The sequence below is a fragment of the Saccopteryx leptura genome, chromosome 9 (assembly GCF_036850995.1).
Source record: "Saccopteryx leptura isolate mSacLep1 chromosome 9, mSacLep1_pri_phased_curated, whole genome shotgun sequence".
NCBI lineage: Eukaryota > Metazoa > Chordata > Mammalia > Chiroptera > Emballonuridae > Saccopteryx > Saccopteryx leptura.
The window spans coordinates 23,247,220-23,267,639 of NC_089511.1; the positions used below are offsets into that span (position 1 = coordinate 23,247,220).

The following is a 20,420-nucleotide window of genomic DNA, read 5'->3' on the forward strand; positions in this document are numbered from 1 at the left end:
TGAATGGCTGGGTGAGGTGCCCCGCCCGCGGAGAGAATCTCCCAAGTAGGGAATACCACCCTGGGGCCTCTCCCGCTCCCCCCGCTGCTGGCGGCTGGGGCGCACCGGGCGCAGGATGATGGGGCACCCTGGGTGTGCGGGCCAGCAGGGCGCTCTGGGCGCGTGGAATGCCCAGGGTACACGCGCGAATGGGGTGCTCCGGGCACCAGTGGCTGGCGACTCTCACTCGCAGTGCGCGGGCCGCTGGGAACGTTAGCGGTGCTCGCTCTGCAACCGGACCGGGCGCGCCAGCGGCCGCTCGCCGCTCCGGAGTGTGGGCGGTGCTCGCTCTGCAACCGAACCGGGCGCGCGCCTGCGGCTGCTGCTCGCGGCTGCTGCTTGCGGCTCCCGAGTGTGGGCTGACTCACCACAGGCGCACTTCCTCGCGGCTTGAATGAACGTCCCTGCGGTAGCTTCCTCCACACCCTCGTCTCTCAGATTCAAATGATAACAGTCCTTTCGCTTTCAGTTTGTGTGGAACTCCGGAGTGCTCCGAGGATAAATTTTCCTGTTTCTAGTTGATAAATTTGTTGTGATTTTGGGGAGATCTGTCGGACGCGCTGCTCACGGCGCCATTTCCGTGACGTCACTCCTCTATAAATCTATTTAATTCATTTTAGCTGCTGTGGGTACTCCGATTACCAGTAGTATGTTTGTTTGTTTGTTGATTGATTGATTGATTGATTTTTTTGCCTACTAGTTGATAGCTGGGTTATTATAATAATGCTGTAATAAAAAATATCTATCTCTTGTGTACATATATGTAAGATACACATACCTTTGAGTGTATATGTGGGGGGGGACATATATCTAGCAGTGAAAGTCTTGGATCTTACGACAGGTATAGTGTCAACTTCATTAGGTATTGCCAAATTCTTCTGCAAAGTGATGATATCATTGTGCCTTTCCAGGAGTAGTAGTCCAAAATTTGCTATGGTCAGACTTAGTTCTTGCTGTTCTGAAAATGAAATACAATTTAATTTGTATTTCCCTTGTTACTGTTGAGGTTGAAATGTTTTTCATCTGGGCATCCTCTTCTGTCTATTATCTATCATCAATGATCTATTTGTAGATATTCTTTATACATTGCAGACATTAACTCTTTGTTTAATTGGAGTTTTGAGATCATTTTAATTTTGATGTCAACTTTATGAATCTTTTACTTTCTTGTGTCTGTTTATCTGTGATTTAAGAAATGTATCTCCGCTCTTCTATTTAGATCATTTTAGACTCTTATTTTTCAGGTCTTAAATCCAGCGAAGTTTATTTTTATATATAATACAAGTGAAGTCTATTTTTTTCTTTATTTTTCATAAAGAAAGCCAGTTGTCCTATCACCAGTTACTTAACAATCCTTTCAGTTTTCCACTGATTTATATTCCAGATCTAATTTGTGACTGACTGGGTATGTTCCTAAGCAAGTGGTTGTATTCTGTTTATCTAGTGGTTGTATCCAGTGTTAATAACCTCACTGTCTTAAACGGTGCTGTTCAATGATAACAATAATAGCTAAACAGTAGCATGTACCAGCCTCTATTCTGAGCCTTTCGTGTGCATCATTTTATGTAATTTTCAACAACTTGATTGGGTGAGTTTTATCAGCTCTGTTTTACTTATGAGGAAAATTATGCACAGGAATTATCAATAACTAGTCCAAATTTACACAACTAAACACGGACTAAGCAGGGCTATACTGCCATAATTAGTCTGAATATCTGCTAGGATTTACTTTGGGCCCTTTAGTAAATAAACTCTTGCACATTTTAATTGTCATCATTTCAAAGTTCCTTCTCATAAATGGTACCTTATTTCATTGCTTTTTTTATTATATACTAATCATGTACAAGAACACTATTGGATTTTGTGAAGTTCGTCTATCTGTATCAGCCTTCAATCTTGCCACACATCTCTTAATTTGTTCTAATTTTTGGTAAACTCTCATATGCAGCCTTCTTTTGCAGTCTTTATACCTTACTTCCTATTATTGACTCATAGCACTGGATAGGATCTTCAGTGTGATATTAAACAGTACGTAAGTTAGAGTGGGCATCTCTGTCTTATTTCTGACCTTAATGAATAAGCTTCAGATGTTTCTCTTTAAGCATAATGTATCCTGAAGATTTTTGGTAAAAACCTATGTCACATTAAGGAATTCTCATTTGTTTCTACTTTGTTATCATGGACATGGGCTGAAACTTACTACATTGTCCGTGTCTAGTCAGATGATATGATTTTTCTGCTTTAATCTGTTAATATGGTGAATTTAATTAATGTATTTTCTGGTTGTGAATCACCATTACATTTTTGGGATGAATCCAAACAGTTATATTATTATTTGAGTACATTGCTGATATCATTTCTATCATATTATTTAGATTTTTCACCTGTTTGTTTACAATTATTTTACATTACACTTTTCTGGTTTGGATATCAATAATATTGCATTCTTATAATACAAGTTAGCCCTAACCTCTTTTTCAGTCTTTTAAAAGGTACTTTATATAATCTAAACAAAGTAGGACCCATTCCTTGATGAGAAGCCATTTAGTCACAGGATCCTGGTGTGTTCGTTAAGGGTGGGAGGTATATAGGAAGTGGTAAGGAAATTTTATCTAATGATTTTTTTCTATAATAATTATTCAGATTTAAACTTTTCTAGAAAATTTTTATTTTATCTAAGTTTGCAAATGTACTGGCATGAAATTATTCCAAATATTTTCTTATGATTTAAAAATGTTTGTAGACTGATTTCTGCTCTTAGTTTTATCATTTTTTTCTGTTGACTTTCTTTACAATGATTTTGTTCTTTTTCAGTCACCTTAATTTGAATGTTTCACTTTCATATTTAAAATCTTAGTTTAATAGTACATTTAAAGTTTATAAATACTCTATGCAACACTGTAGCTGCATAGCACATATTTTTATTTGTAATCCTTTTCACTACTATAAATATTTTATAATATCTACTGTGATTTTCTCTTTAATATGTGAGTTATATATGGGTATATATATATGTTTTTATATTTCTAAAAGTTTTATTTGTGGTTTAAGAAATTTGACAACAATAATAACTTATATGTGGTATGATTAGGGAGAAAATAAAATTAAGTGGTAAACTCTTTTAAGAGACAAAAGGAAATACTATTGGTTCCAGATAATATGATTATCTGCCTAGGGCAGCCAATAGAATCTACTTTAAGTATATAACTTATAAAAGAATTCAGTAATTTTTCCAGATTAAAAATTAATAACAAAAATCAATCACCCTTCCATGTTTCAGTGGTCACTAGTTAGCGCATTAATATAAATACTGTTCACAACAGAAACAAACAGAGCAGCAAATTTAAATCAGCTAGGAAATATGTGTACCAGTGAGGAAGACATGCATACTCAGCCTGTGATTCTTTTTAACCTTTTTATAGAATTTTAATGGATAACTTTTAATTTTAACTATAATGAAGTTAGAACATATGGTTGGTATGAGTCTTTGAATTTGTGTTTTGGGAGACATAACTATGGCTGGTTCTTATAAATATTTTACATGACCTTGAAAAAAAATATCGATTCTCTAATTATTGAGTACAACAGACTACCCATCTATCTGTCTGTTCGTATATTTGTATTAGGTTAAATTATTGATTGTATTGTTCAAATCTTTATAGCCTTACTAGCTATTATATAATAAAACCATTTGTGATAGAATTTTATCAAAATCTTACTTTTCCATTTCTTCTTGTAATTATGTCAATTTTTACTTTATATATTTCAGGACTTTTATTTCTCCTTGGTATATTATTTCCTTTTTCATAATATATTGTCCGTTTGTATCCCTATTTATGCTTTCTGAGTTAAATTCTATTTCACTTGATTGTAATAGTACTACATCAACTTTCTTTTAGTTTTCATTTGCCTAGTGTATCTTTTTATTTATTTAATTTCAAAATTGTGTGAATGTGTTGATTTGTTTAAGATCACTTTTAGGCCCTGGCCAGTTGGCTCAGCAGTAGAGCGTCGGCCTGGTGTGCGGGGGACCCGGGTTCGATTCCCGGACAGGGCACATAGGAGAAGCGCCTATTTGCTTCTCCACCCCTCCCCCCTCCTTCCTCTCTGTCTCTCTCTTCCCCTCCCGCAGCCAAGGCTCCATTGGAGCAAAGATGGCCCGGGCGCTGGGGATGACTCCTTGGCCTCTGCCCCAGGCGCTAGAGTGGCTCTGGTCGCAACAGAGCGATGCCCCGGAGGGGCAGAGCATCGCCCCCTGGTGGGCAGAGCGTCGCCCCTGGTGGGCGTGCCGGGTGGATCCTGGTCGGGCGCAAGTGGGAGTCTGTCTGTCTGTCTCTCCCCGTTTCCAACTTCAGAAAAATACAAAAAAAAAAAAAAAAATTAAAAAAAAAAGATCACTTTTAAAAAGCATATGACTGGATTTTTCAAAATTTAATGATAAACTCTTGACAAGTGGATTAGTTCTCTATTGCTTCTGTAACAAATTTATTATCTTCCATTTCTGAAGGTCAGAAGTATAAAATGTGCATATAAGATTGTGTACCGTTTGGGGACTCTGGAGGAGAATCTGTTTCCTTGCCTTTTCCAATTTCTGGAAGCCACCTGCCTTCTTTGACTCATGGCCTTTTCCTCTGTCTTCAAAGCCAGCAGCCTGGCATCTTCTCTGCTCTCTGACTTCTGCTTTAATCCTTACAATTTCTCTGACTCTGACCCTCTTGCCTTCTTCTTATAAAAGACTTTAAATTACAATGGGCCCACAACAATCACCCAACATTGCCTGGCTGGATATCTCTGTTGGTTTGGGTATCAGCCCAAAGCATAGAGGTTGCTGGTTTGATCCCTGGTCAGGGCACATGCAAGAATGGATTAATGTTCCTCTCTCTCTTTCTCTCTCTCTCCCTTCCTCTATGGCTAAAATCAATCAATAAATTTTTTTTAAAAAAATCCAGGCTAAACTCTTCAATTTAAAGTCTTTAATCCCATGTTTAAGTCCCTTTTGACATGGAAGGCAACATTTTCACTGATCTCAAGGATTGGGACATGGGCATCTTTTGAAGGCCATTATTCAACTTATCATACCAAGACTAACCCTTTGAAGTTTATTGTGATTATTGATATATGTGGACTCACTACTACCTTGTCATTTTCTACATACTACGCTGTTTTCCCTCTTTATTTCTCTCCCTTTCTGCGTTGTATTGGATTGTTAAATTTTCTCTAAGCCCTCATCCAACCACTACTACCGCACATACATTTTTCCACTACTTGTTTGGAAGCTATAGATTTTATATATTTTATTTCTTTAATTTAAGTAGCTCTTCTTACATTGTTAACAAATAAATATCTTTTTCTAACAAAAATGAAAGAATTGATACTTGATTCTTTTTAAGAATAGGACAAGGACCTTATCATACTTACCTCTTGACCTTTTGTCACTCCCATAATTTTTTGATTATTGTGTAGAATTTGGGATCTTCTCTTCTTTACAACAGTTATTGATTTTTGTCAGTCAGTAATTACTCACTAGTTACCAACTCATAGTTGTGGCACTTTACTTATTCATTGATTGCTTCTCATACATGCCTTGACCAGGGGGCTCAAGCCGAGCCAGTGACCCCTGGCTCAAGCCAGCAACCTTGGGCTCAAGCCCGTAACCTTGGGCTTCAAACCAGTGACCTTTGGACTCAAGCCAGCGACCCTGTGCTCAAGCTAGTAAGCCACACTCAAGTCATCCGATCCCATGCTTAAGCTGGCGACCTCAGGGTTTCAAACCTGAGACTTCAGCATCCCATGTCAACCCTCTGTCCACTGCACCACCACCATTCAGACTCAGGCAAATTTTTAAATCAGTTTTAGTTAGCTTTGTTGATTGCTCAAAAATGAATTCATTGAATGATGTTTGTAGCTCTCCTAATTTTAAATGATGGATTAATCCAGTATGGGATATTTTTCTCTCATGGAACAGTTTTCTCCTCCCTGTCTATCATTTTTTATATTTGCCTTTACCCTAGACAAATATCACTAGTCCAGAATCAAGGGTTGAGCCTTTTTCCCATGAAGATAGTAGAGAAATAACAGATTCAGTCATTTGACTGTACAGTGGCTTAGCCTAGGGCTTGTTTACATGGAAGTCTCTGCTTCACCACCATCATGCCCACCAGCACTGGCACAAGTCTGTGTGTAGAGTGTAGCCTCAGGAACATCACAGCTTTGTTCACCCTTCTTCTAAATGCAGGGAAGCACTCTTGGCTGGGGACCTTAGTCCTTTAATTCCTGCAGGATATTTTTAGTTTCCATTTTTCTGTGGCTTCAGGCTTCTCTTTTTGTTTCTGTTTCACTTCTGGACCATATAATGTTTATCTTACTTTTCAGTACAATTATGCCTGGCTCTTTATTTTTGCCAAAAAATTTATCTCTTTTTTTAACGTGTTAGAGTGAAAGGCATGCTTTTAAAGCTTAAACTCATTGATTGATAGTCAGTCCTCTTAACTATTTTTTCTAGTGCTTTTTACATGCATTACCAGTGAGCACCAACACAAGGATGGCAAAATGAGTCTTCAGTTGGCATAAGAGCAGAGTTCTTATGTCTTTGCCTTAATTTTAAAATCTATAAAATAAACTCATAGGAATAAGGGAATAAGAAGAGAATAGCATTCTAGTCTATCATGGTGGGCATCTTTTCTTTCACCACATTAAAAGTCATAGCCATTCCAAAGTGGATTGTTTGTCCTGAGTCATTCCAAGTGACTCACTCAGCGAAAAGAGGATACCAGTGGCAATAATATCATGAAACTTTCTGAAGCAAAGGGTTGTGCCTGACAACAAGCTGTGAGCCTTTCACCTCCACTGTCTTTTTCTTTGGCAGAGCTAAGTGTGAAACCCAGAAGACAGATTTCAGCCGGGCATATTGATTATAAACTACACTGAGAGGAGGAAAGCAATTGACTGAGTGTGGGATAATGTGATTGGTCAGCACCTTTCCTGAATTCAGAATGACAGCTCTACTGATTGAATATGATCAGTCTGAGTATAAGCTGAAGCCAAAATGAAAGGAGGAGGTTTGGTTCCCTTGTCACTAACAAGCTATCCAGAAAATAAAAGAAAAATATATTGGCTTCCTGCATGCTTTGCAAGCCTTTTCATCTTCATCTTGCTTGTTCCAGCTTTTAATTAGCTTTAGCAAATTGTTTTTTTTTTCCTACTTATTATTCCGGCATACAGTTAATATTTGTCACCACAGAGAGAGATTAAGGTAAAACTTTCTTTATATGGATCTTAAAGGTGTTCTCTTTTTAAATCCCACCTTTCCTCTTCCATAAAAATTTATAACTTCTTCCCCATTACCAGTATCATCATCAACCCTGTTATGGACTAAAATTTGTGTCACCCTCACCACCTCCCAACAATTCATATAATGAAATCCTAACCACCAAGGAAGTGAGGCCTTTGGGAGGTAATCAGGTCATGAGGAGAGAGTCCTCATGAATGAGATTAGTGCCCTCATAAAAGAGACCCTGAGAGCTGTCTTGCCCTCTCTATCATCTGAGGATATAAGGAGAACAATGGCTGTCAGCAACCCAGAGAGAGAGAGAGCTGTCACCAGAACCTGGCCATCTTTATACTCTGATCTCGGGCGCCCACCATTCAGAACTGTGAGAAATCCATTGCTGTTGTCTATGATATTTTGTGACAGCAGCCCAAACTGACAAAGATACCAACTCATGTCACTTTTAAGGGATGGCTACCATTGTCACTATCAACTAGTGAATCAATGCTGCCTGTTTGTGCACTGACAGTAGACAGGAACATTCATTAGTGAGCTACTACAAGATGAGACATAACACTTTTATATAATGGACAAAGACAAGAAGAGATGCATTAAGTAGCACAGCATAATAAGATGCATTGTTAATGGTATGAAGTTCCCAACATACATGCATCAAAATTGTATGATGTTTGTCAGGGAGCAAATAATACTCTCTAACTCAGTCCCATTTCCTTTTCCCTGTCACAAGCAAAAGCACCGAGACTGGAAAAGTAAGTGTATATGACATGGTAGATAGAGCACTGTGTAGGCTGGCACTTGAGGTATGTCTTTTTTAATGTCAGTTGCAATGAAATTATTGTATGCAATATTAACTTTAATATTTTGAAAGAAAAAAATTCCCCTCTGGGATATTAGAACATTAAATTGGAATGCATCTGGTAGGGAAGAACAATGTTATCTGGGGGCAGGCTTGGTGATGTGTCATGCTGATCAAATGGAAGTCACTCAACAAAAAGTCGTTGAGAATGCGAGCACTGAAGTAGCATTCTGTACTAAGGAGAGGAAGGGCATTGTATCAGACAGATCTGGAATAAAGTCCTCACTCTGCATGCACTAACTCTGGGAGAGTTATCTAACCTTCCGGAGCCTTCAATTCTTTCTTCTTAAATGGAACTAATAACGGCATATAGAATAGTAAACATGATCATGTATGTAAGAAGTGCCTAGTGAAAGATAAGCTTTCAGCATTCAATTAATGGCAGCTTTGATGATTAATGTTGACAGAAATGGCTTGTGGAAAGGCTTAAAATTTTAAGATATCTTAAGATTTTTTTATATATCTTTCTTAGATAAGAAAGAAAAAGAAATAAACCACACCCAGAGAGACCCCCAAGGTTTCAAACGCGCTGATCCGTGTAGTGTGGAGCTCTGTGAGGTGGGAGTTCTAAGGCTGCGCTGTCCTCACGCTTCCCTGTTTCTCTAAAGTTTTGATAACGAAGCCATCTTGTTAAACATCAAACATGTGCATTGATGAATGTGTACGTGTTCTTCTACATCAACAAAAAGGGGGTTATTAGCAAGTAAATTACTATTTAGACTTTTTAGGCTCATTTATTTGTACAGATGCTCCCTGGCACTGTGTAAATCATACCTACGTGCTCAGAAGCTGTCCTGTTTCCTTTTACTTAATATCTCTATGCCTCGTGTTTGATCCAACACCTTTCACTCAGTCTTTTTTTTTTTTTTTCTTTTTCCAAGTGAGAGGAGGGGAGATAGAGAGACAGACTCCCGCATGCGCCCTGACCAGGATCTACCTGGCAACCCCCATCAGGGGCCAATGCTCTGCCCATCTGGGGCCATTCTTACAACAGAGCTGTTTTCAGCACCACGGAGCCATCCTCAGTGCCCCAGGCCGATGTGCGCAAACCAATGGAGCCATGGCTGCTGTAGGTTAAGGGGTGGGGGGGAGAAAGGAGGGGGACGGGAGAGGGGTGGAGAAGCAGATGGTCACATCTCTGTGTGCCCCGACTAGGAATCAAACCTGGGACATCCAAACCCCCAGGCCAATGCTCTACTACTGAGCCAACCGGCCAGGGGCCTCACTGAGTCTTGAGAAGGCAATGACTTTCAAGAAGAACATTATGGTGCTTATTCAAAGATACATCCTAATAGTCTGAAAAGATTGTTGGCACATATTACTTAAGAGCAATGTAAGTTACATACACCTGCCTCCCTCATACAATCAAACTCAGCTTGCCTTAAAATTCTTACAGACTTTTCCCCCACAAATGGGGGAAACCAAGAGAGAGGGCAGTGGCTTGACCCACAGGAACTCTCAGCACATCAGTGACCAAGCCCTTTATACCTTTCTAGTCAACGTATCATTCCAAACTGCTTTCATCTAAGAACAAGGGGAGAAGCTGAGGAAACATGAGAAGCTGTGTTTGAGGGACTGAGGGGACAACAAAAAACCAGTGACAACCAAACGAAGAAACCGAGAAATATATGCTCAGCATTGGTGACTGGTTTTTCTATACAGTTACGCAGTTCCAAAAAAGGATGAAGAACTGAAAGGAGTCTTCAGAAAGCTCACTGGTCTAGGGAAATAAAAACTGGAGTCAGGCTGGGCTAGAGATGTAGAACCTGAGGAAGGCAGGGCTTGGTAACCCCCAGACTTTTTGGTTAAGCCTCTGAAAAGCTGCACCCTGGAAACAAAGGTACAGGTTTTCATTTTAAATAGTTTTAAGTATCTGCCTCATTAAAGGAGACCCAAGATTTCTAGTTTCAAAAAGCAAATATATATTGTCACCAGAGAAAGAAAAATCATTAGTTTAAGCCTCAATATGTATCTCTACGGTTTTTTAAAGACCTTTATTTTTATTTATTTTTATTTTTTTTTTTTTGAGAGAGAGAGAGAAGGAGAGAGAGGCAGGAAGGGAGAGAGAGAAGAAGCCTCAGCTCAGAGTTGCAGCAGCTTAGTTGTTCATTGATTACTTTTTCATATGTGCCTTGACTGGCGGTGGGGGTGGGGAGCTCCAGCCGAGCCTGTGACCCTTGCTCAAGTCAGTGACCTTTGGGCTCAAGCTGGTGACCTTGGGATCATGTCCCTTGCCAAAAATTTTTTTTTTGCCAAATCTTGCAGATGAAAAAAATGTTGTGTTGTAGGTTAAGTTTCCTTGGTTTGCTGGTGATGCTGAATATTTTTCATATATTTATTGACCAAAAAATAAATATTTTGATCATCTTCCCCATGCTGGGTACTAACAGTGCTAACTATACTTACTAATTGGAATGAGACATAAAAGTAGATAGGATGGTCTCTTTCGTCAAAGAGTTTACAATCTCAAAAAAAGAAATGAATACAGAAACCATACAGTATTATAGTGTGCTGTGTTATATGTAAGCACAGGGGAGGAGGAAGTGATTAATTCTTCTATAAAATTTAAAATGTTCCTAGGAAGGAACGTTTGAGCGGAGACTTGAGGGGTGACGAGGAAGAGGGCAGGGCAAACGGGTTGTCCATCTCCAGAGAACAGCTGAGTTGAAGGCAGTGACGACGCACAGCCCCCGTGGGAAGGGTGAATGGTCTGGTGCGGCTGAAGCCAAGGGTCCGTACTGGAAACCGACGGTGCCTACAAAGTAAGCTTGAGAAAGTGCCTAGGGGCCCACTTCCCAAGAATCTGGAATAGCTTCTCCAGACCAGAGGTTCCTATCTGGTTTACCAGCCTTGATTGCAGGCTGCCATGTTTCAAACAGACAAATAGCCACCACATTTGGGGACCGTGAACCCTGGGAATTGGATGTTTAGTTTGGGGATCGTGTATGTGTACATTCGCTGTGGAGGGGTTCCATAGCTTTCCCAGAGGGGATGGAGGGCTCCGCACCACTGGTTCAGATGTTGGAGAGCCATCCGGTATCTTCAGCAGGAGAGGAACAGGATTGGGTCTCTGAAAGAGAATCCTGCCAACAGGGTAGGTTAGGGAGCACGCGAGCAGGAAGGAGAACCGGATGTGGAGATCTGAAAGAACGTGTTAACAATGGCCACCACTTACTGAGTATTCTACTCTGCGGGAGACAGAGTGCTAGCTGCTTGGCACCCATTTTATTTCATCTTCAAGTAGCACATTTGACAGATGAGGAAACCGAAACCCCAATATTAAAATTTGTCCAAGGTCGCCTGACTACAAATGGCAGAGTCCACAGTTGGCCACCAGGTCATGTGACTCTACATCCCACTCTTTTATTTAGGACCCTCTCTGCATCACTTGTAAAGCAGTAGTGCCATTTCTTTTGTACTTCATCTTCCCATTGTCAGGTCATTATTTTAAGCAGCCAAGTGACTCACTTAGGGCAGAGGCCCATGTGCCTATGCCCCAGACTGATACCAGTTAGAATTCACAAAGGGGAAAGCCTTGGGGCTGTTCATTGTTCTTGTTCCACAGAAAACTGATTATCGGATCTGCTGAGATAATAGTATAAACCCAAAGAAATCCCTCGCTCGGCACATTGATTCTTGCCATTTGTGTCCTCTCATTCTGTGGAGGGAAATTCTTGCAGGTTTCAACTGGTAAACAAATCATTTTGAAGAAAAGTGCTTAGTGCCCTTTTTCTTCAAGCTTTATGATCATCAGCAGTACAGGCAGGTCTGCCTGCCTGTGTCCACTCACTATTGCTGAAGTGGTGTGTGCAAACAGCGACCTTCACTTCTCTCTCTTCCCTGGCAAACATGAAATACTGCTAAGAAGCTTATGAAAGCCCCGACTGTTTTACCTAGGGAGCTGAGCGCTGCCTAAGTAGTGTGCTGATGCCCTGTTGTCAAATAAAAAGCAAATGTTACCTCTAGATGTGTGAAACACCAGGCAGTGGGCTTAACACAGATTGCCAGTGGGCGTGGAATTCTGAATTGCACAAAGATCACAATTTCTCACCTTTTGCACAATTATTTCATGTGCATGCACATACATGTCTTCCGTACTTGTTTTATGGGCTGCTCTGATTCTGGCTTCCTAGCCCAATTTTCTCTCTCTCTCTCTCTCTCTCTCTCTCTCTATCACACACACACACACACACACACACACACACACACACACACACAAAGAGGAAGCTGAAGTTTTGGTGGAAGACTTAGGAAAACTAATTTTTATTCTTTGGAACAAATAGATGAAACCTTGTATTATAGTTTTCTCTAATTTTTTTCAATTACAGTTTATATTCAATATTATCATATTTTGCATTAGTTTCAGGCATCCAGCACAGCAGTTAGACCATCATATACTTTACAAAGTGTTCCTCGATATTTCCAGTACCCACTGGCACCATGCATGGTCATTACAATATGATTGACTACATTCTCTACGCCGTACCTTACATCCCCGTGACTATTTTGTAACTACCCATCTGTACTTCTCAATCCCTTCACCTGCCCCCACCCCATTAGTTTTCTATTGCCTTGTAACAAATTACCACAAACTTAGTGGCTTGAAACAATACAAATGTATGTTTCCATGGGTCACAAGTCCAGGCATGACTTGACTGGATCCTACCCTTGGGATCTCACAAGGCTGAAATCAAAGTGTTGGCAGAACTGCTCGCCTTTGAGAGGCTTGACTAGAGAAAGATCCACCTCCAAGCCCCTCAGGTTGTTGACAAACTTTATATTCTTACAACTGAGTGACTGAGGCCCCATTTTCCTACAGCTGTCAGCCAGCTCCCCGCTGCTATAGAACCACCCACAGTTTCCTACCATTTGACCGCTTTCACAAGCCCTCTCATGCTTGGCATCTCTTCATGAGGAAGAGCCCCAACCTCCTTCTAAAGCAGTGGGAGTCAACCTGGTCCCTACCGCCCACTAGAGGGCGTTTCAGCTTTCATGGTGGGCGGTAGCGGAGCAACCAAAGTATAAATAAAAAGATAGATTTAACTATAGTAAGTTGTTCTATAAAGATTTATTCTGCCAAACTTAGCGAAAATCTGACATAAAGTACTTGGTAAGTAATTATTATTATTATATGCTTTAACGTGCTGTAACTCTGCTTTATATATTTTATAAAGTAAAATTACTTCCCTATTTTATAAATCACCATTACTGTGGAACTGGTGGGTGGTTAGAAAATTTTACTACTAACAGAGATAACAAAAGTGGGCAGTAGGTATAACAAGGTTGACGACCCCTGTTCTAAGTCAGGCCCACTAAGGATAATCTCCTTACCTTAAAGTCAACTGAGTTAGGGCCCTGGCCGGTTGGCTCAGTGGTAGAGCGTCAGCCTGGCATGCAGGAGTCCCAGGTTCGATTCCAGGCCAGGGCACACAGGAGAAGTGCCCATCTGCTTCTCCACACTTCCGCTTCTCCTTCCTATCTGTCTCTCTCTTCCCCTCCTGCTGCCAAGGCTCCATTGGAGCAAAGTTGGCCCCGGCGCTGAGGATGGCTCCATGGCCTCTGCCTCAGGCGGTAGAATACCTCTGGTTGCGGCAGAGCAACACCCTAGATGGGCAGAGCATCGCCCCCTGGTGGGCGTGCCGGGTGGATCCCGGTCGGGCGCATGCAGGAGTCTGTCTGACTGCCTCCCCGTTTCCAACTTCAGAAAAATACAAAAACAAAAAAAAAAAGTCAACTGAGTTAGGACCTTAACTCCATCTGCGGAATCCCTTCACAGAAGAACAAACTGATAGTTGTCAGATGGGAGGGGGGGTTGGAGGGCCAGATGAAAAAGGTGAAGGGATTAAGAAGTACAGATTGGTAATTATAACATCGTCCCAGGAATGTAAAGTACAGCATAGGGTAGATAGTCAATAATATGTATAATAACTACGTATTGTGTTAAGTGGGTACTAGATTTATTATGGAGATAACTTTGTAAATTATATAAATGTCTGACCACTATGCTGCTCACCTAAAAATAAAAAAGCAAAAGGAAAAAGAAGAAATTCGTTTATAGCAGCACCTAAGTTAGCATTTCATTAAATAACTGGGAAAAGATAACTATATACCAGGAGCTGAAGGTGCTTACAGGCTGTCTTTGACTTCTGCCTGCCATGAACTCTCTGAGATGCTTCTCTTCTGGCAAGAGTATTGTGTGTCAAATGCTTTCCTAACACCCATCTTTGTTTTCTCAGTTTTATAATCTATTTTTGTAGCAAATAACTGAGTTCATAATTATGTGTCATGTGGGGCATTTCAGCTTTTGGTAAAATGATAACAATAGCTGTCATTTTTATGAGGACTTACCTACGTGCCCGGCATTATTCCGAGTTTCACATGTATTACCTGTTTAACCATTACCACAAGTCTGTGCAAAAGGCACAATCCGGATCGCAAGCTACAGATGAGGAAACTGAGGCTAGGCATGGCTAATTGACATGCTTCATGTCTGACAGCTAGAAAGTGACAGATCTTGGACATCTCCTTTCTTTCAGAGCTCTCTTCCATAACCAGTTTGCATTATTGTCTTGCTGTATTGTGCTTTTGAAAAGGCTACTGAATGTCCTCCATAGCAATGATGATTATCATTCATCCATTCCTTCTTCAAGATTTGCCACCTAATAACGGAAAATGTCACATCGACCAAATCCTCCCTGAAAACAAAGGGCATCCTGTAAAGTCAAATACCAAAGAGTGTTAGAGTGATTTTGAGCCTGACTGTCGGTAAGGATGTAATCCAGTATGTTCGCAGCTGGCATTTTAATGTGCCTTGTTCTTGACATCTATGATATACTTCGCTGCCTCGTTTTATGCCAAACATTGATTAATAAGCTTCATCAGAAAGACTCACCAAGCAACTTCAGGTCTTCTTTCCAGAGCGGCCAGTCTGTGTCAGCAGGAATCAGAATAGAAATGGTATATACATTTATCGAAAACGAATGTCCCCTGGCTTGAATTGAAATAGCACTTACGCAGGTGACACCCTCTCCTCATTGCAGCAAAGTATTGACCTGTGCCACTGTCTAGGGGGAGAAAATAAATAGTTCGAATGGGAAAGATGACATTGACAGTACCCGCTTCTGAAAGGCATTTGCTTTTGATAAAAAGACAAACATGGCATTGATTTATGTTTTATTTGTAAGCTGAGTCTCATAAATGAGCAAAACTATGTAAGTGCTGTAAGGTCACAAGTTTGGGAAGAAGGGCCAACAGTGCGATATTATCTTGCCTGGATATTCTTATTTTCTCTTCCAGCGGCCCGGCCCCTCTGTTTGTCCTACCAGCAGATGGATATGAACTCCAGCCCTAAGTTCTCATAGGAGTTGCCTTACCAAGTTATGCTCCCACCCCTGCGTTCTGATAGAGTGAACTCTTCACCTTGCAAAATCTGAGGTCCGGAGGAGTTGGGGAAGACCTAAGCATATGGCAATAAACTGAACCGGCCAGGCAGCTCTAGCAGGGAGTAGCTCACAGTTCCCAGTGCCCTCCTTTCCTCTTGGGCCCAGACCAAAGACATTTCCCAGATTTCTTTGCGTTTAGCTGTGTCTGCATGACTGAGTCCTGGATGGTGGCAGTGGGAAGAAGTGTTGTGTACACTTCCAGACCTGGTGCATAAAATCCTAGCATGTGACCCCCACTCTCTTCTCTGCTTTCTCTTATCGGCCAACTGAATGTCAATGTCTAGAGTGGCTTAGAAGACACAAGTTACACATGTCAGAGTTACGTTAGCTGGGGTTCTTGAATGACTGAATGGACCAAAGCCCTTCCTCATGTCTGACACCGTTTGGAATTCATGGGAACCAGAGATAAGTTTTTGTTGTGTTAAACCATTGAGCAGGAGGGTCGTTGCTGTGGTGGCGGTGGTGATTGTTACAGCAGCTAGTATTACTTTATCTAAAATAGTAGTCTAGAACCTAGACACTAAAAGTAAATAAGACAGTAAGTTCTTAGTCTGGTTACTCAAGCATGAGAACTCAGTCTCCAGGTTTTGCTTTCATTGTGTAGGTCGGGCCGAAAATAAGTCAACAACTCCCTGTCTATTCTTGTAAAAATGCTGATGAAATGAAGCTACGTTGATCCATTTTAAAATATCTTCAGAAAATTTAATTTGCATTTATAGCTCATTTTTGTGTCATTTTCTATGATTAATATGTCAGAGGATTTGAAGGGTTTCACTTTAGGGTTGTGTCTTCGTTCAGGCCTCTGTAACCAAGGGCCATAGGCTGGGTGGCTTAGCAACAACAGAAATTTATTTTCCAAGGTTCCCAATGCTGGAAGTTCAAGATCAGGGTCTCAGCATGGTTGAATTCCGGTTAGATTTCCTCTTCTGGAATGAAGATTGTATTTTGCATGTGAGAAGAACATGAATTTTGGGGGGACTGAAAGTGAATGTCATAGGTGGAATGGTTTTATTCCCTACAAATTAATAGAGGAGGCCTTTGGGAGATAATGAGGGTTAGATGAGGTCATGAGGGTGGAGCCCTCATAAACGGCATTTCAAGCATCTGTCAGAGAGCTTGCTCCCCCCACTCTGCTCTTCTTCACGTAAAGACGTTAAGTACACAAGGAAACAAGGATGCAGTGAGAAGCTGGCAGTATGCAGCCCAGAAGAGGGCTTTCCCCAGAGCTCGCCGATGCTGGCTCCCTGGTCTTGGACTGCCAGCCTCAGGAACAGAAAATACATTCCTATTGTTTATAAGCCGCCCAGTCTCTGGCACTTTGTTACAGTGGTCGGACTAGGACAGAAATGGGGGCTGAGAGTGGGGTGCTGCTGTAACAAACACCTACAGATACGGAAGTGGCTTTGGTGTTGGTTATGGGTAGAACCTATGAGAGTTTGGAAGGGCACGGTAGAAAAATCTGACTGATATCGCTGCAAACGGAATGAGACAGACTGTTAAAAATTGGGAGGAGGGATAATTAAGAATATGCATTAGAAATTATTTCTTTGACACTAAATATAAGTAGAAAATAGTCATTTAATCCTTGTTTTCCTTGCCAATAATTATCTATAATTCTGAAAATTAAATTTATGAGGATTATCTTTTTGTTACCAATATTTTAAATTAAAATTATAAACAAATGCAGGATAATGTTTTCAAAAGATGGGCTTTTCTTACTGCTTTCTTAATATTTAAGTTCTTCACTGGGGATAATTTATTATGAGTAGAAAGTTAGAAAATTTTAACAAAACAGATTAAATTGTACAAAAATTAGTATTTTTTCTACAAATGCTTTTAAAATAGAGAGTATTATATTCCACCTCAGCCCTAGTTTATCTAATGTAGTATTAATATTTAATGTTTGTTTCTCTAATATCTGTGTCTCTAGGAATGTCCCATATTAAAAGATCAGGAGTAATAATAGGAGTCTTGACATAGAGTTAAATCTATTCTTTCCATTAATACCAAAATTAAAACAAAATTTCATCCACATTCTCATTATAAACAGTTAATCATCTTGACAACTGTCTTTCTTTGCTTCATTTAATTTATTTAAATCTATTCATTAGTTTCCATATAGACTTTCAAACCAGGATGAAATGTAACTAGCATTCTCATCTCCTCAGTTGTTAGTTGGGAAATTGGCATTTGAATTTAAATATTAGCTTTTTCTTATTAAGTACCTGTGAGCCTGTTCCTCAGATAGTGTGCCTCAAGGCCAAATCCAGTTTCTGAATTTGTAGTAGGGACCGACCTGGATTTTGGTGACAGTCCAAGGCGTTGCCACCCTATGAGATTCTGCCTGGCTGAAATTTTTAATTCTTGCCTGCAAATTGCAGTGCAAATTCTTCTTATTTATAGTGACCATCAGTGCAACTGTATTCCAAACCCAATCTACACTTGTCAAGAAGTTTTGACTTGTACCTTTGCATTGACCCTATGCCCCCATTGAGCTACACGTATTTTACATTTCTTCATTTTTTCTTTTGCTAGAAGTACACCATAGAAATTAAATGGAGGATGGAAAGTTTTGGACTGGAATGTCCTCTCAAACCCAGCCCACAAAGTATATTTTACCTTTGTTTTTCTCTTTGTGTATTTCTTCGGAGGGTTTCTTCTGAACTACTACAGTTAAAAGAAGAATCCTCCAAGAGAACTTGTGAGGGAGTCATCAAACTCTTCTCTATGAACTGGAGAGTTTAGCTGTGCCTCTCTGTCATTATCCTGGAAGTTTCTACATGGTCACACATCTCTTCTTTTTACAGCCTTTTCCAAATGTCTTGTTGGCAATCACTAAATATTTGCTAGAAATATTAATCCATGTATGTTTTTCTGAGTAATTTTTTCCTCCAAAATAAAATAGCATTATCAGAATTGATTGAGATGACATAACAATCGAAATGGGGACGTCCTTTTGTTAATTTTGAGATAATTACTTATATATGAAATTAGAATAATTTGAATTTTTAAAAATCAATAGCACGATACAATTAGGAACCATACTGCCTGATAATTAAGCCTAATCTCACAACTGGAGAGATGAGAAACATGTCTGGTATATTTGTCATAAAACAAAAGGGTTTTTAACATTTTCTGCTCTGGAAAAGTATCTTCTTCTTCTTTTTTTTTTTTTTTTTTTTTGCATTTTTCTGAAGCTGGAAACAGGGAGAGACAGTCAGACAGACTCCCGCATGCGCCCGACCAGGATCCACCCAGCACGCCCACCATGGGGCGACGCTCTGCCCACCAGGGGGCGATGCTCTGCCCATCCTGGGCGTCGCCATGTTGCGACCAGAGCCACTCTAGCGCCTGAGGCAGAGGCCACAGAGCCATCCCCAGCGCCCGGGCCATCTTTGCTCCAATGGAGCCTTGGCTGCAGGAGGGGAAGAGAGAGACAGAGAGGAAGGCATGGCGGAGGGGTGGAGAAGCAAATGGGCGCTTCTCCTGTGTGCCCTGGCCGGGAATTGAACCTGGGTCCTCCGCACACTAGGTCGATGCTCTACCACTGAGCCAACCGGCCAGGGCCAAGTATCTTGTTCTTTAAATTTCCCTGAAGCACTTTCACCCCTACCTCCTTCTGACTTGCATTTTTAATATTTTCATGTTGGTATCCTGAATACTATTACTATCAGTCTCTTAGAGCCAGGGAATATTCTTTGAACATTTTGTTTGTTTGTTTCCTGCAACAATTGGACCTCAGAGCCATTGAATATGTATTTGCTTTATTTAGTTAAAAAGTTCTAAAAACAGTTTGCTTATCAAATTTGCACATGAATGAGAGGGACTAGAAGGCATAGCTAATAAGTCAAATACCATCATCAGAATTTTAAAAGATCTCAGTAGGCTGAAAAATATATATATAAAAAATAAGACCTGAATACAAAAATACAAAAAAACAAATTTGGATCATGAAAGGTGTATTTAACAGTGACTTACACACAGCTGAAGAAGGAATCAGTGAACTGGAAGATAGTTGAGAAGAAGTTATCCAAAATGAAGCACAGAGAGCAAAAGATTAGAAAATGCACATGAGCAGCTAAGACAGAGAGGCTACATTATGAAAGACATACACATATATAATTGGAATGATACAAGGAAAGGAGAAAAAGAATAATAAAATGTAGCAAATGTAGCAAATTCCAAGCAGAGTATGCAAATAAACCCGTAACTAGACATATTATAGTGAACCTATACTGTAATCAAAGAGAAAGAGAAAGTCTTAAAAGCAGCCTGAGGAAATAAATAGATCACCATCAAAGAAGCAGAATTTCTATTTTCAAATTAAATAAGATGCTTATAACATGAGTCATTGTTTTACGATTGGCCACCTTAACGAAATTTTCAACTTACTTTGGAGCCTGACTGTGCCATATGAGGTTTTCTTCAAAAGCTGGGATACAGTATTTGAAGGGGGCTATTAAATAAAAGAGATTCAATTTATTATTTTTATCTCCAAGGGAGGGGACCAAATGCCAGTGTATGAAAGGTAAAAAAAAAATCTCTAGTTAATATAAAGAGAGATACCTAAAGTTTGAGTTGTTAAAACCTGGGATAAGTTACTTTATGTGAAAAATGAGTTCTCTAACACCAAAGGATTAATCAAAAGGCAGATACATTAGTTCATTTGTCAAATATTTATGAAGCACCTACTTCATACCAGGCATGGGGACATATCAGTCAACAACCGCAACAAGAACAAAAACAGCAAAAATCCTTTTTATGGAGAGCTTATATTCTAGTGCACGGACACAGA

The 20,420-nt window shown here is 40.1% G+C and overlaps 1 protein-coding gene across 2 annotated transcripts in view; it reads left to right on the top strand.

Annotated features, from left to right (window-relative positions):
* Positions 1-20,420, top strand: part of HYDIN (HYDIN axonemal central pair apparatus protein) — a 395,035-nt gene that overhangs the window by 207,112 nt on the left and 167,503 nt on the right. The gene's annotated exons all lie outside the window — the stretch shown is intronic.